Source organism: Mesocricetus auratus, unplaced genomic scaffold (assembly GCF_017639785.1).
Source record: "Mesocricetus auratus isolate SY011 unplaced genomic scaffold, BCM_Maur_2.0 Super-Scaffold_100027, whole genome shotgun sequence".
NCBI classification, from domain to species: domain Eukaryota; kingdom Metazoa; phylum Chordata; class Mammalia; order Rodentia; family Cricetidae; genus Mesocricetus; species Mesocricetus auratus.
In genome coordinates, this window is record NW_024429208.1 from 3,838,554 (window position 1) to 3,852,613 (window position 14,060).

Here is a 14,060-nt window from a genome sequence, read left to right on the forward strand (position 1 = left end):
CCAAGGTGGGGAAGCGTCCAGCCCTGAGCTGTGGCCACCCCTGCCCCCTAGAAGACAGGAGAGAAGCCAGGGGGTGTGCCTGACGCTGGCCCTCCAGGAGAACTCTGATTTATGCATGGGGGGGCTGCGAAGGAGGAGTGTGAAAATCTCTCCTCTGCCCCCTCCACACTCTTGGAATGATGAGGAGGTCCATGCCGCAAGGTTAAAAGCCGCTTCTGGGCTTCAGCGACAATCGGACAGGAATCCCAGTGAATCTGTGCATGCGTGCATGTTCCAGAGCACACGCCAAGTCGCCCAAGCGCATGGGGATGGCGCACGCCTTCACGCCTCACCCCTGCACACAGCCTCTTCCCTGCAGCTGCAGAGGCTGTTAGACCAGCGGACACCTGTCCCACGCACACGCGCGCGCACGCGCACACACACACACACACACACACACACTCCCAGGTCTCCTGCCTGGCCCGGGCAGTGACAGACTGAGGAGATCTGCAGCAGGAGCACCTGGGCATGGAGGCGCTCCTGAAGACCTCGGGAGGCACGGGCAGAGGGATTGACGTGAGTTCCAGGCTAGCAGGGCCACATAGCGAGATGCTGTCTCTAAAGAAAAGCAGAAGGCAAGAGGAAAAAGAGAAGCAGGGTGTGAGGGGAGGAGCCGGAGGCCCCACCAGGGTGATGTTGGTGTCAAATTCTGGAAAGCTACTGCTGGCTGTACCTGAGGGAGAGCGATGGGCCTAGCGGGACCACAGGCGGCACACATGCACACGCACCTGCATTGCTTAGGACTGCAGGCTGCCGTCTCCTCTCCCCCAGCAGCCTAGGCAAGCCGACCGTTGCCAGGACACAGTGGGACCCGAGAGAAAGACTCCAAAGTGTCAGAATCAGGCCAGGGAAGCAGCCATCAGTGTCCCAGAGGGTCCCTGAGCACACCCCCAGTCTCTGAAGCCCTTCAGAGCAACACGTGACCTGGTGTGCCAGAGCCAAGTGACCGACCATGCAAGACCCTTACCACAGACCTTTCAGGGGCCACCTGACAGGAAGGACAGTCTTTTGTCCCTTTGTCTCTTTCCTCCAGGCCCCAAAGCAGGTCACGACCCACCGGCTGAGAACCCCCAATCACCAACGAACAGTCCTGGCCACCTGGCAGTCTTTGGAGGGATCAGGGTAGGCTTCAGGTGGGGACATAATGACCCCCGCCTCCAGGACCACATGCTGGGCCTTTCCCTTCACAAGCCACACTCACCAAAGCCACCTGGGGCCCAGCTGCTTCCCACAGACCTGGGGAACTCGGGCTGCACCAGCCTGGATGGCTACCCCGACACACACACAACCTGCCCTGTCAATCATCATGCACAGCAACCACCTCCACCGGCAAAGGCCAGCCCCAAGCATCTGGCCACTCTGGGCTGGTTACACCCCCTGCCCGCCCTGGCTGGGTCGTCAGGCGGCTCTGCCTGGACTCTGTTGAAGGAGCGTCCTGTCCTGCGAGCCAGGCCCAGAACACAAAGCTCCCACTCAGCTCTCCCGAAAACTCCCGCAGAATCCTGGCCTTCCCCTGCATCTGGAACCATAATCTGCATCACACAGGTGCCTCTCTCTCCTCTGGAGCCTACAGAGTAACCCCGCTGTGACGGGGGGAGCACACGTGAGAACTTTCACGCTGCCACAGTGTCACAGAAAGTAAATCTTGCCCGCAAGGCCCAAGAGGTTCCTTTGCCTCTGTTGCTGCCATGGCCACCAGCCCCCACACTCCTCGCCTCCTCCACCTCCGTGCGCACCCTGGCGGCCTCTTCATTAACTCACTCACTCAGTAATGGCTTCCCGAGCACCTGCTGTGTGCTTTACCTGCCACGAACTCGAGAGACCTCGGGGAAGCCGAGCCCTGCACAAGAGAGACAGTTGCTTAAGCAACGAACACACGGGTACCTGACGCCAGGTGCCGCTGCCCGGTCACTGCCCACAGTGCCAGCTCTCACCTTTGTGGCCCTGCGGTTGGCCAGGTCACCTGGCGCATCCCGCTTGACGAGTTGGGAGCAGGGAATGCATGTTGCCTCTGGGCCAGAGCATGGCATCGGGACACACCCCACAGTATATGTAATCCCCTGCTGCGGTCACCAGCAAGGTTCCAGCCTGATGGGGCTCCTGAGACGGGACCGAGTGCTAACCAATCCACGGGGCGTGTGGCTTAGCAATTACTAAGCCTATGTTCTTCAAATCCCAGAGGTTTCCCAGAGTGGCCGAAGCGTCGCCTCTCTGGTGCTGACTGGTACAGGCGGCAGGACTGGTTGTTACCGAAGCATCGCCTCCTGGTGCTGATTGGTACAGTCAACGGTGACTGTCCAAGTCTCAGACATTAGTAATGGCTCTCCAACTCAGAACTTGAATGTATCAGGTTGATACGTATCCCACTCCTCGGGCTAGTAGGGGACCTGCTAGACTGAACCAGATTCCTTCAGGTACACGCAGCTCATGGACAGCATCAGAGCCAACACTGATTAGACGCCTACCATATACCTACTGTCCTAAGTGGGCTTCTAAGCTTGACACCCTCAGTTTTATACTATGTAAGAGGACCTATTTAATCTTCATTTATCTAAAACAATACAGGAAGGTTAAGTTACTTATCTAAGGTCACACAGCTCTTGACTGGCTGGGGCAGGATTTGAACCCAAAGAGGCTTGCTCCAGAAACTACACCAGTAACTGCTATGTAGAAACCTCAGTTTCCTCCGTGCAGCATGTGCCTACACACATTTATCCACACACACAACACGCAGGTAACCTGGAGAATCTGAGGCTGGGGCTGGAGAAATGGCTTAGCAATTAAGAGCACTGGGCCTTCCTTGCAGAGGAGCCAGGCCCGGTTCCCAGCACCCACATGGTGGCCCACAACTACCTGTAACTCAGTTCCAGGGGATATAGCACCCTCTTCTGGCCTCCATGGGCACTGCACACGTGTGGTGCACAGACACACATGCAGTACACTAAAAAGACTAAAAATTAATTAATTAATAAAGTTAAGTAGAAACTGAGGGTTCCCATAGCCTCCAGCGACAAGTGGCTGCCTGCGTCTGCCACCACGCAGAGAGTGGGCGCAGCAGAGAGAAGCCACGCGCCTCTACTGCCCAGCATTCTACGGGCTGAAGTGGTCCATCTGTCTCTAACACAAAGGACAGGGTGAGGCTGGCCCCGGGCCCCAGAGGGCTGTACAAATGGCCTGCTTTGAGCAGCAGCTAATTCCTAAACGTAATTATTAATTTCATGCTTATCGAATTCAAACCTCTGCTTCCCAGACGAGATGAAATTGATTTAATTAGAAATTCCATCATCGAGCCATTTGGATCTGAGCTTTTAATTAGGATCACCGGCAGCACCCCACCCCCAGGCTGCCAGAGGGGCTCCTGCCTGAGACTGAACTCTAGGAGGACACAGGCCTGACAGCAGTGTGTGGGCACCTCTCCAGCTGCTAGTGTCCCACAGGCCAGGACAGCAGCTGTCACCAGGACACTGTCCCTCCCAGTCCAGCCCAAGCCCCCGGTGGGAACCATCTTCTTTACTTGTCTGTTGCTCTGATAAGACACCATGACCAAGGCAGCCCGAGAAGGGTTTATTTGGGGCTCAGAGCTTCAGAGGGCGAGTCCGTAACTGTCCTAGATGTGAGCATGGCAGCAGCCAGGCAGGCATGATGTTGGAACATGAGGCAGAGAGCTAACTGGGAATGGGTTGGGCTTTTGGGGTGGCAATTTGAGACAGGGTTTCCCTGAGTAGACCTGACTGCCCTGGAACTCACTCTGTAGACCAGGCTGGCCTCAAACTGGCCACCTGCCTCTGCCACCCAAGTGCTACAATTAAAAGCATGTGTCACCACCACCTGGTTTAATGACTTGGGCTTTTAAAAATCTCAAAGACCACTCCAGTGACATGTCTACTCCAACAAGGCTACGACTCCAAGTCCATCTCAAATAGTTCCACCAAGTATTCAAATGTGTGAGCCTATGGGAACCATTCACATCAAACTCCCACAGTAGCATACCGAGGAAAAGGCTAGGCAAGAGTTGACGCCATCCATACACCTTCAATCCCAGCACTTGGGAAGCCCAGGGAGGTGGGTCTCTGTGGGTCCAAGACCAGCCTGGTCTATATAGTGAGTTCCAGGACAACTAGGGGCACACAGAGAAACTCTGTGTCAAGGAAAAAAAGTTGCTGGGTGTTGGTGGCACACGCCTTTAATCCCAGCACTCGGGAGGCAGAGCTAGGCAGATCTCTGTGAGTTTGAAACCGGCCTGGTCTACAGAGTGAGTTCCAGGACAGCCTCCAAAGCACCACAGAGAAACCCTGTCTCGAAAAAAAAAAAGAAAGAAAAGAAAAAGAAAAAAAAAATAGTTGACACTAGGGTGCTGAGTGCTCAGAGAGGTCTCAAGCCCCATATTCCCAAGACTGCCCAGCCATCTTCCTCTCCGAGTCACGCCAGGTGCCCATGAAGTGCCCTGTCTAGCTCAGTGCAAGGCAGTCTACCGGAGTAACTAACCTGGAGCATTGTCACACGCGTGACTCTGACCCCGTCTCTCACCACATCCGCCCTGGCCTCCCAGCAGTCCCTGCCATGCCAGCCTCCCACTACACCTTGGGTGCCGGGGTCCCCTGCACTCCAAGCTTTTGTACTGCCGCTGGACACCTTTCCTGGAGCAGTGAGTGTGGCCTGCCTGCCCTGTCAGTCCCCATTTGTGGCAGAGCCAGGCTGCCTCTGAGTCCTCACTCTGCCCGATGCCCAGCCAGGGCCGGCTGACACGTCTGCAGGAAGGGGCTGCCTACGGCTGCACCACATGAGGACATGGCTACTGCCCGCCTCCCAGGACGCCCCTTGCCTCCTTGTCTCTCTGATTCCACAGTGACACCCTGCCTCCACTCTGGCTGCCCAGCGTCCTATCGAGACACGAAACTGGCACTTGGACTAATTTCCTCTTCTGGATTGTTTTCCTGGAGGGAACCGGGCGGCACAGGCGCCGGGTGCTGGACAGACACGTCCCCGGAAGGCTCAGTCCCTGCCTACCCTTTAAGCACTGCATGTTTTCACAAGGGCCCGGCTCACACCCCCACCCGGAGGCGGGGAGCTGGAGAAGAATGGGGAGGAGGCCTCCTGGCTCGCCTGGCTTCGGCTGACAAAGGAGCCTCGCTGGTGGCTGGTGCGTTGGAGGCAGGGCCTGGAGACAGATAAGAGTGTTGGGGCTGGCAGGGAGCGGGCCCGGGCCAGGAGCAAACAAGATCCTCAAATCAGCACTTGTCCTACTTCATAAGCAAAATGTAGATCAATAAATTACACTCACTTTAGCCGGGCTCGCATGCTGACTGCGCCACCTTGTCGGTGGCAATCTTGGGGGAGGCGGTGGCAGCCGAGGCCTGGGTGGGGAGGGCTGGAGCCAAGCTTGGCACCCCCGGGGCCACAGCTCCTGTGCTATGTGCAGGGAGCTAAAACCAAGCTCCCAGAGGTAAGACGCAGGTCGCTAGGTAACTGAGCCATCTCCCGGAGCCTCAGTCTTCTTGTTGGTGAAGTGGGCATCATGATGAGAACCAGGTACTCATGGAGGTCGTGATGAGGGGCATTCGGAAGGACGGGTAGGATAGAAGCTGGGGAGAGGGGAGGCCCTAGATGTCACAGCCATCGTCCTGTCTGGGTGCAGATGGCAGACTGCAGGACCTCTCTTCTCTCTCGTTCTAATCCTCAACACAAACAGAAGAAAGAAGGCCCCGCCCAGCTTAGAGAAGAGGAAGGGCTCACCCAGGTCACCGGTCACACCAGGACTCCAGAGCCTGGACTAGGAGTGGGGGAAAGAGGAAGAGCAGGAGGAAGGACCGGGAGATGATGTTGTCTGAACCGGCCCTGGCAACCCTGTGAACAGGTGAGCGGGGGAGGGTGTTTGAGCTGACCAAGTCTGAGGGTCAGTGATAACACCGCCTGTCCGGTGCCCGCCCCCAGGGACTGTACCCTTTCATCTTCACACGATAAGAACACTGTTTGCTACTTCATTTTTCAAATGAGCAGATATGTCCTGAGGTTGGACAGCAATTGTAAGACAGGATTTGAACCCAGGTCTGTCTGGCTTCTCCTGAGTGTTCTCAGCCCCAGCCCCTACCTGGCACTGTCCTGTGTTCACACACGGCTCCCAGCCCCTCACTCACACTGTCTCTGAGCTGAGAGGCAGCCTGAACGAGGGTCAGGATTGTTCCTGCCGCTTCCCCTGCTCACCCGCCCAGCATTCGGCTTCATACCGCTGCACCTGCCCTGTTTAGGGAGAATTTAATGATCTGCCTGGCTCTCAGCCAGAACAGAGGGAGGGGCCTCTGCAGTAAGCAGGGGCTCGTGAAAACTTCTCCCAAGCCTGGCGACCCTCCATGGGCTGCAGGAGTTGGGGCAGGGCCAGGAGGACCTCTTGGTTCAATGCCCAGAGTGGTTGCCGTTGCACGGATACCCTGAGGTCCACTTAGCAACAGAGCCCAAGTGGTGGGGGCGTGGCTGGCCTTCAAGGAAATGATCCGCTGTGTGCCCGCCACTCTCCCGAGTCGGGCAGACGCGCTGCGCGTGTGTGTGATGGACTGCACTGTATTAATATAAGATGATATAATGGGGTGTATTAACATCATTGAACACACGAGATGATAAAAGTCACACCACCAACACTTCCTGTGATTTATAGCCACAGCCAGGCCATATTCAGACCAGCCAGGCAGGAAGAGGAAGCCCCACTGGGACTCTGGGGTTTGTCTGGGAGGAGGGGGGCAGCCAGAGGCAGGAAAAAGCCAGCAGGCGCAGCCGTGGGGTGTCCGGCCAGGTGCCAGCTGTGCCAGGCAGCCCTCCCCAAACTGGCTGCCGTCGTGGTGCTTGTCCTCGCCATGGCATTTGACTTGTGTGGTCTCCTCCTTGCTCGGTGCCACACCTCCTCAGGTGACACAGCCTCCTCAGGTGACACAGCCTCCTCAGGTGACACACCTCCTCAGGTGACACACCTCCTTTTCCTGCCTCAGTCCTGCACCCCAGGACTCAGAGCGTGTGCACACACACACACACACACACACACACACACATACGCGCACGCACGCACGCACGCTGCCTGCCTCTGTGTTCACCTTGATCCCACCCAGCTGACCTCTCCTGGGGACACCGGTGAGTGGATGTGTCAGACTCGGGAGCTGCCTGGCCTAGAACAGCCACTGTGTCCTTCCTGCTGTTCAGGCCAAAGCAGCATCAAGACCCTGAGTCTGCCTCATTGCCCAAACCTGACTTACCATCATCAGGCGCTGCTGGCCTAATTCTGGAAACATCCAGAACCCACCTGCCACTCACCAACTCTTATCATGTGGCTCCTGCCACTCAGCCCCCTCCCCACTCACCCCCAAACACCTGCATGCCCACCTACAGCTAGAAGAACATAACGAAACCCCAAGCTAGCTCAGTTTCTCCTTCCTCAGGAGCTCAGCAGACCCCAAGGAATCTGTCCAGACCTGGTCTCTCTCTCCACCATACTCCCCAGCTGTACTTTCCAACACCCTAAGGCCTTTTACTGGAGTCCCCTCTAACCCCTTGTGACAGTACAGACTTCCCACAGGTTTGTGGACTGGGCACCTCCCGACTGGAATGCCAGACCCTGAAGAGAACCATTTTTTGATTTCTCTGTGCCTTTGGAGGCTGTCCTGGAACTCTCTCTGTAGACCAGGCTGGTCTGGAACTCACAGAGATCCGCCTGCCTCTGCCTCCCGAGTGCTGGGATTAAAGGTGTGCGCCACCACTGCCCGGCTGAAGAGAACCATTTCGTCTGCCTCTCTCCGCCTCCCGTAGCCCCAGGATGTAGACGGAGAACAGGAATGACTGTTGAGCAGGTGTACTGCTGCGGCCGAGAACAGGAATGACCACTACGGCAATCCACTTCACTCTTCTCCTAAGCATCAAGAGAAAAGTCCATACAGGGTCCACAAGATGGTTTAGCGGGTAAAGGCGCCTGCTGCGGGGCTGACAGCCTTTGTGATCCCTGAGAGCACACTGTGGAAGAGAGAACCCGCTCCCGTGAGTGCTCTGCTGGCCACTGCCGTGAGTGCTCTGCTGGCCACCGCTCCCGTGAGTGCTCTGCTGGCCACCGCTGCCGTGAGTGCTCTGCTGGCCACCGCTGCCGTGAGTGCTCTGCTGGCCACTGCCGTGAGTGCTCTGCTGGCCACCCCTGCCATGTGCTCTCAGGGCATCCATGCCTGTGGCCTTCCTTGCCAAACTCATTCTGTCATCAAAACTCGCTGCTGCCAGCCCTCCAAGGGGGACAGGTGCTGGCCCCGTCCCTCCAAGGGGTGCAGGGTCATGTTTAATGTCACCCAGGTGGTGAGTGGCTGAACCACCTGCACTTCTACTCCACGTGCCAGCAAAAATCTGCCACCTCCACAGGGAATAAACTCTGTCGCCTCTGAACTTCGCGGGACCTGGAAAGGAGGCGTCCACCAAGGGCCCTCAGCCCAGAAATGCCAAGGACGCTGCTTCCGCTGCTAGCAGCGGGTACATACGGAGTGGGCGTGCCCGGCCCACGGCTGCCAACCCCTCCACGGGTACCACTCAGTTCTGCCAGCACATTCCACATGGCCACCACGCCCCAGATCCTGGGACTTGGTCGAGGGCAGCACAAACCGTCTTCCGAGCGGAGGATGTGGCCACAAAGGGACTCACTTGTGAAGGCCCTGTGCAGCCCTTTTCCATGGCTCTGCTCTTCACATGGGTCCAGAGGTCACCGCCCAAGTCAAGCAGCATAACCTCATCGCAGACCTGTCCTCGAGGCCTGCCCTGCTGCAGCCGGCCGGCCACTGCTGTCTCCCTCATTAACCTGACGTGGCAGCAGCTGCTGAAATCGAGGCACCAAATGTGGAGGCATGGTCCCGCCACCTGGCCTCCCGCCAGGTCTGTGAGGGCCACCAGCACACGCTCAGAGTCTCGTCCAAATCGCGCAGAAGCGGGCAAGTGGTGCACACAGGCTCCACATGGCCTGTGCTGTGACGAGACACATCCTGCAGAGGGAGCCCCTTTTCACCCTGCAAGCCCCAAAATCATCACACAGTTTGAGAGGGTCCCTGAGGTCAGCTCAAGAAGCAGAGCTAGCTTACAGGGCCTGCCACACACAGCAGGCGCAGCAAGGCCTCCCGGTGACGACAGACAGTGGTCACTTTCAGGGGACAATCACAGGAGAGCAAGAGCTTGAATACGGTGTGACTGAGATCCCAGCACTCGGGCTGAGACAGGCGCATCATGTGTTTGAGGCCAGCGTGAGATACATAGTCATCTCCCGTCTCAAATGACAAGAGTCCTACAGCTTAGTGCTAAGTGACTGCTTACAGGTGTAGGGGATTTAGCTCAACGGTAGAGCACTTGCCTAGCATGAGCAAGGTCCTGGGTTCAATTCCTAGAGGCGGGGGTAGAGAAGGAGATAAGGAGGGAGGGAACGAGAGACTGAGGTCACAATTTCCCATCTCCCAGCAGGGGACAGCAAGAGAACTCAGAAGCAGGAGAGGGGTGTGTTCCAGCGGGTGGCTAGCTGAGTCAAAAGCCCGTGGGCAGGAGACAGCAGGTTGGAAGAGAACCAAGGGTGAGCTCTGGGGCAGCCCCAGGATGTGAAACCGTGTCCTGCCTCACCAGCCTCTTCTACATGAGGAACAAACAAGATGGAGAAGCCTCCATTCCTGCCCCAGGTCACCCTTAAACAACCATGGTAGAAAAGGGAGCCAGGACCCTCCCCGAGAGGACCACAGTCCTGCAGGGAAGAGGGGACGGCAATGTCTGTAATTTGTTTAAATAATCCTGCTGAACTGGAAGGAAATTAACAAATGAGAAACTAGCTCGAAATTAATCAAACTTCTCCCTGTCCATGTCCCCCGCCCAACGCTTTCTGTCTTAATGAAGGTTATTTATCCAACGAGCAATAAAACAGGGAATTAAATTAAACAGGCCCTCTGTTCCTTCCTCTCCCCGCCCCGGTGGGGGGGGGGGGGGAGGCAGTGGCCTTTCTATGGCTTTATAACTGCAGGCTGGTGACTATGGCAGTGACACCAGGCAGAAAGAGTCAGGACCCCAACTCACGTATCCCCTTGTCGTCTCTACAGCTCAGCCCAAACTAAAAACAGGTGGCAGGCAGGACCCCATTGCTGAGCACGGGGGGGGAGGGGGCTCATCAGGGTCCCTGATTCTCAGCTAGGTCAAGCATTCTCTGCCACACGGCCAGGGTACTGGCTTCCCCCTCACCTGAGTGTGTGCTTGAATGTCCCTTCCTGGAGATTTCCCTGACAGCCCTATTTTGTCCCCAGCAGACCCACACATCCCTCTTCCCTCATGACCTACCTCTGTCTAGGGACAGCAGCCACCTTCTCAAGGAAGCGACCTCCATGGACCCCCTCATCAGAGTCCAGGCCCTCACCTGCACCTTCCCCCACAGCTACCCATACCCTCCCTGTCACAGTGACCACGCAGGAGCATGTCACACCCCCTCAATCCAGGAAGGCCCAGTCCATTCGCTCGGCCCACCCACACCCCACACCCCTGCAAATGTGCTCCACATCTCCCTCCAGCTTGGAGCTCCATGAGATTTGCTCAGTCTGAGGAGAGCAGGGCAGACACAAGCCAGAGAATGTGCCACTGAGAGGGCCTCCATCTCCTGGTCACTGGCATCTCAGGCTGGTGTGAGGACACGGACCCTTAGGTACCACGTAACTGCTGCGTGTGGGAGCAGGTGGCCCACTAACCTTTCTTCCAGGGCGGCCTAGACAGAAACCACTGCTCTAAAGTCGAGAGTGCACAGCCGGGGTCCAGCCAGACACTGGCCCTATAGCAGCTCCGCCCCCCCACTCCTGGCCGTGTGTGTGTGTGTGTGTGTGTGTGTGTGTGTGTGTGTGTGTGTGTGTGCTCGCTCATGTGTGGCCACCCCCATGGGCGAGGACAGCAGGCACAACACAGCCACGGTTGAATTATTTATTCGTACATTGTTAGCACAGGAGAGAGAGCAACTGTGTCTCCAGGCTTCAATTAAAATATCAAGGCACCCACACCGTCTGCTAGCCACAGGACTCCCACTGTCACAGGCAGGAGAGGGCCTCCATCGGCAGCCGGCACCCCAGCCCTATGCTGAGTCCCTGTAACCTTGCCTCCCAGCACCACGGAGAGCATTCTGGGATCACCCTGGACTCAGCCCGAGGGCTGCTAAGACATTTCAACCCTCTCTCTCCCTCTAGGATCACTGAGTCAGTCATGATATTAAAGAGCCTTCCTTGTTTCCCAAAGAGCCTTGGCCCAGCCTTGATGTAGGGCTGATCTCTCTCTCTCTCTCTCTCTCTCTCTCTCTCTCTCTCTCTCTCTCTCTCTCTCTCTCTCTCTCTCTCTCTCTCTCTCCCCCCCCACTGGACCTCCCTGAAACCCTGCTGCATGAGGTTAGGGGGCAGGGACTCCAGAGGACACAACACACCAACTCTGGACACCAGAAGATGTAAATGACAAAGGCCAGGTTGTGACATTCCCTCCACCCAGGATGGTCACAGTCATTAAACTAAACAAATTTTTTTTTTTTGGTTTTTCGAGACAGGGTTTCTCTGTATTGTTTTGGAGCCTGTCCTGGAACTCACTCCGTAGACCAGGCTGGTCTCAAACTCACAGAGATCCTCCTGTCTCTGCCTCCCAAGTGCTGGGATTAAAGGCGTGCGTCAACAACGCCCGGCGCAATTTTTTATTTTAAGTGGCTCTTTATTATGGGTCTGTACTACTCCACTAAGCACGCAGAGACATGATTTAGATAATTCCTAATTTAGGTATTGTACCAGAATGAGCTTGGATCTCTGACCTTCCCATCTTCTGTTTTTTTTTTTGTTTTTTTGTTTTGTTTTGTTTTGTTTTTCGAGACAGGGTTTCTCTGTGGCTTTGGAGGCTGTCCTGGAACTAGCTCTTGTAGACCAGGCTGGCCTCGAACTCACAGAGATCCGCCTGCCTCTGCCTCCCAAGTGCTGGGATTAAAGGCGTGCGCCACCAATGCCCGGCCCCTTCCCATCTTCTGAACGCTGGGATCACAACCATGAAACATCACACCTGGTTTTTTAAGTGGTGCAGGGTGATGAATCCAGGCCTCATCCACGCCAAGCAACCACTCTACTGACCGAGCCACAGTCCTTAGAAGGGGACTTTGAAAAGGTAAAAATGAGAAGATGTGCCGGGCGATGGTGGCGCACGCCTTTAATCCCAGCATTCGGGAGGCAGAGACAGGCGGATCTCTGTGAGTTCGAGGCTGGGCTGGACCGATAGCCTCCGAAACAATACAGAGAAACCCTGTCTCGTAAAAACAAAAAACAAAAAAAAAAAGAGAAGATGCCACAGAGACGCGGACTTACACGCAGGTGGGCTTCTATGCCTTCATCACCCCAACAATGCCAGAGACCCCTGATTCTGGAGTGGAGATGCAGGTGGCGAGAACCAACGGAAACTCGGGTAGCCGTGGTCATAAACTAGCTGGATCACCCACCAGATTAGATTCACTAGCTCCAGGTTAGAAGGCGGGGCCCAGTGAGATGAGGGTGGGCGGGCTGAGAAAGGGCAGGGCATTGCTGCCTCGTGCCCAGGGAGAGAGCCCTTCGGGGAGAGTGTGCGCACGCTTTGCACGTGCGTGGATGTGTGTGGAAACCCAAGGGTGAAGTCGGGTGTCTTCCTCCATGGCGTTTCTGCCTGTTCCTTGAGGCAGGTCCTCTCAATCAAGCCCAGAGCTCACCAATAGCTCTTGGCAGCCAGCTTGCTCTGGGAGATCCTTGCCATAATGTTACCCAGAACTAATGTGAGTTTGGGGGATTTGAACTCTGATCCAAACGCTTAGATGGCTAGCACTTTAACCACTGAGCCATGCCCCAGCCTTGAGATGCTTCTCTTTTAACGTGCCTGGCATGGAACCCCAACTCCATTACTGAGATGCTGCATGCCTGAAATCAGTGCCGAGCGACTCCAGAGACCAGGGCTGCCCATCGGGATGGGGACAAGCCGGCCTCTGAGATGGGCCTCTGGACGCTGGAGAAATTTAAAACTGACGAGAGGGAAGCATCCCTTTGGAAAAATGGTGGACAGTTCCCCCTGAAGCTGACCTGCTCCTACAGCTCTGGAGCCAGCATTTCCAATGACACAGCAGTCTGGGGAAAGGAGCCTTTAAGTCCAATGAAAGACACATTTGTGGATATCCAGATCCACTGTAATCACGAGACCCAAACATCGGATTCACCCTGAATTTTCAGAAGCAGCAGGATGGACACGTGGGCTATTAATTATATAAATAAGGACACAGCCGAATAGCACAGAGCCATCAGAAAAGAGGGAGCTGCTTACATACCCTGTCCTATGAACAGATCTCACATAGCAGAAACCATGGATGGATCTCACACAGCAGAGGACACCATGGATGGATCTCACACAGAGGACACCATGGATGGATCTCACACAGCAGAGGACACCATGGATGGATCTCACACAGCAGAGGACACCATGGATGGATCTCACACAGCAGAGACTCCAGTCTGCATTTGCTGGGTGAAGCTTCGAGACAAGTCCAGCTGCAGATGACCCTTGTGGAGTGAGACATTGGCCAGCGGGACTGTGGGGAACTTCCTGGGCACTAAGGACGCTGTCATGAGGACCCTCCATGGACCTGCCTTCACACGGTACTGGGGTACTGCAATGTGTCTGGAAGTCACGCTTTACGGAAACAAGTCACACCCTAAGGTGTGAAGGAGGAGAAGGTATAGCTCTGCCTAATGGACCATCAGACACTGAGGCACTGGCAGTGGGGACAGGCCCCGGGGACCAAACAGGGAATGAGGGAACAGGGAGACGGGAGGGAGGAGCTGGAGGTGGGGTGCCTGGAAACATTAACCTAGTTCAAGAAGGCTCCCTGGGGGACTTCACTCCTCCCCACCTCTCCTGCCAACAAGCCACTCTGTCCTCAGCTCATCCCTCACGGCCAGCCTTAGGCCAGCCCCCGTTCCACAGGAGGAGCCGGCCATGTCCCTCCATTGCCAGACACCCTGCTC

General features: G+C 56.1%; 1 protein-coding gene and 1 long non-coding RNA gene across 8 annotated transcripts in view; one reads left to right on the plus strand and one right to left on the minus strand.

Annotated features, from left to right (window-relative positions):
* Grm4 (glutamate metabotropic receptor 4) overlaps positions 1-14,060 on the minus strand; it is an 83,948-nt gene that overhangs the window by 47,028 nt on the left and 22,860 nt on the right. The window lies entirely within an intron of this gene.
* LOC121134230 lies at positions 5,691-9,955 on the plus strand. The gene is made up of 2 exons (XR_005871277.1): positions 5,691-5,893; positions 7,828-9,955. It is a non-coding gene; the product is annotated as an uncharacterized LOC121134230 (long non-coding RNA).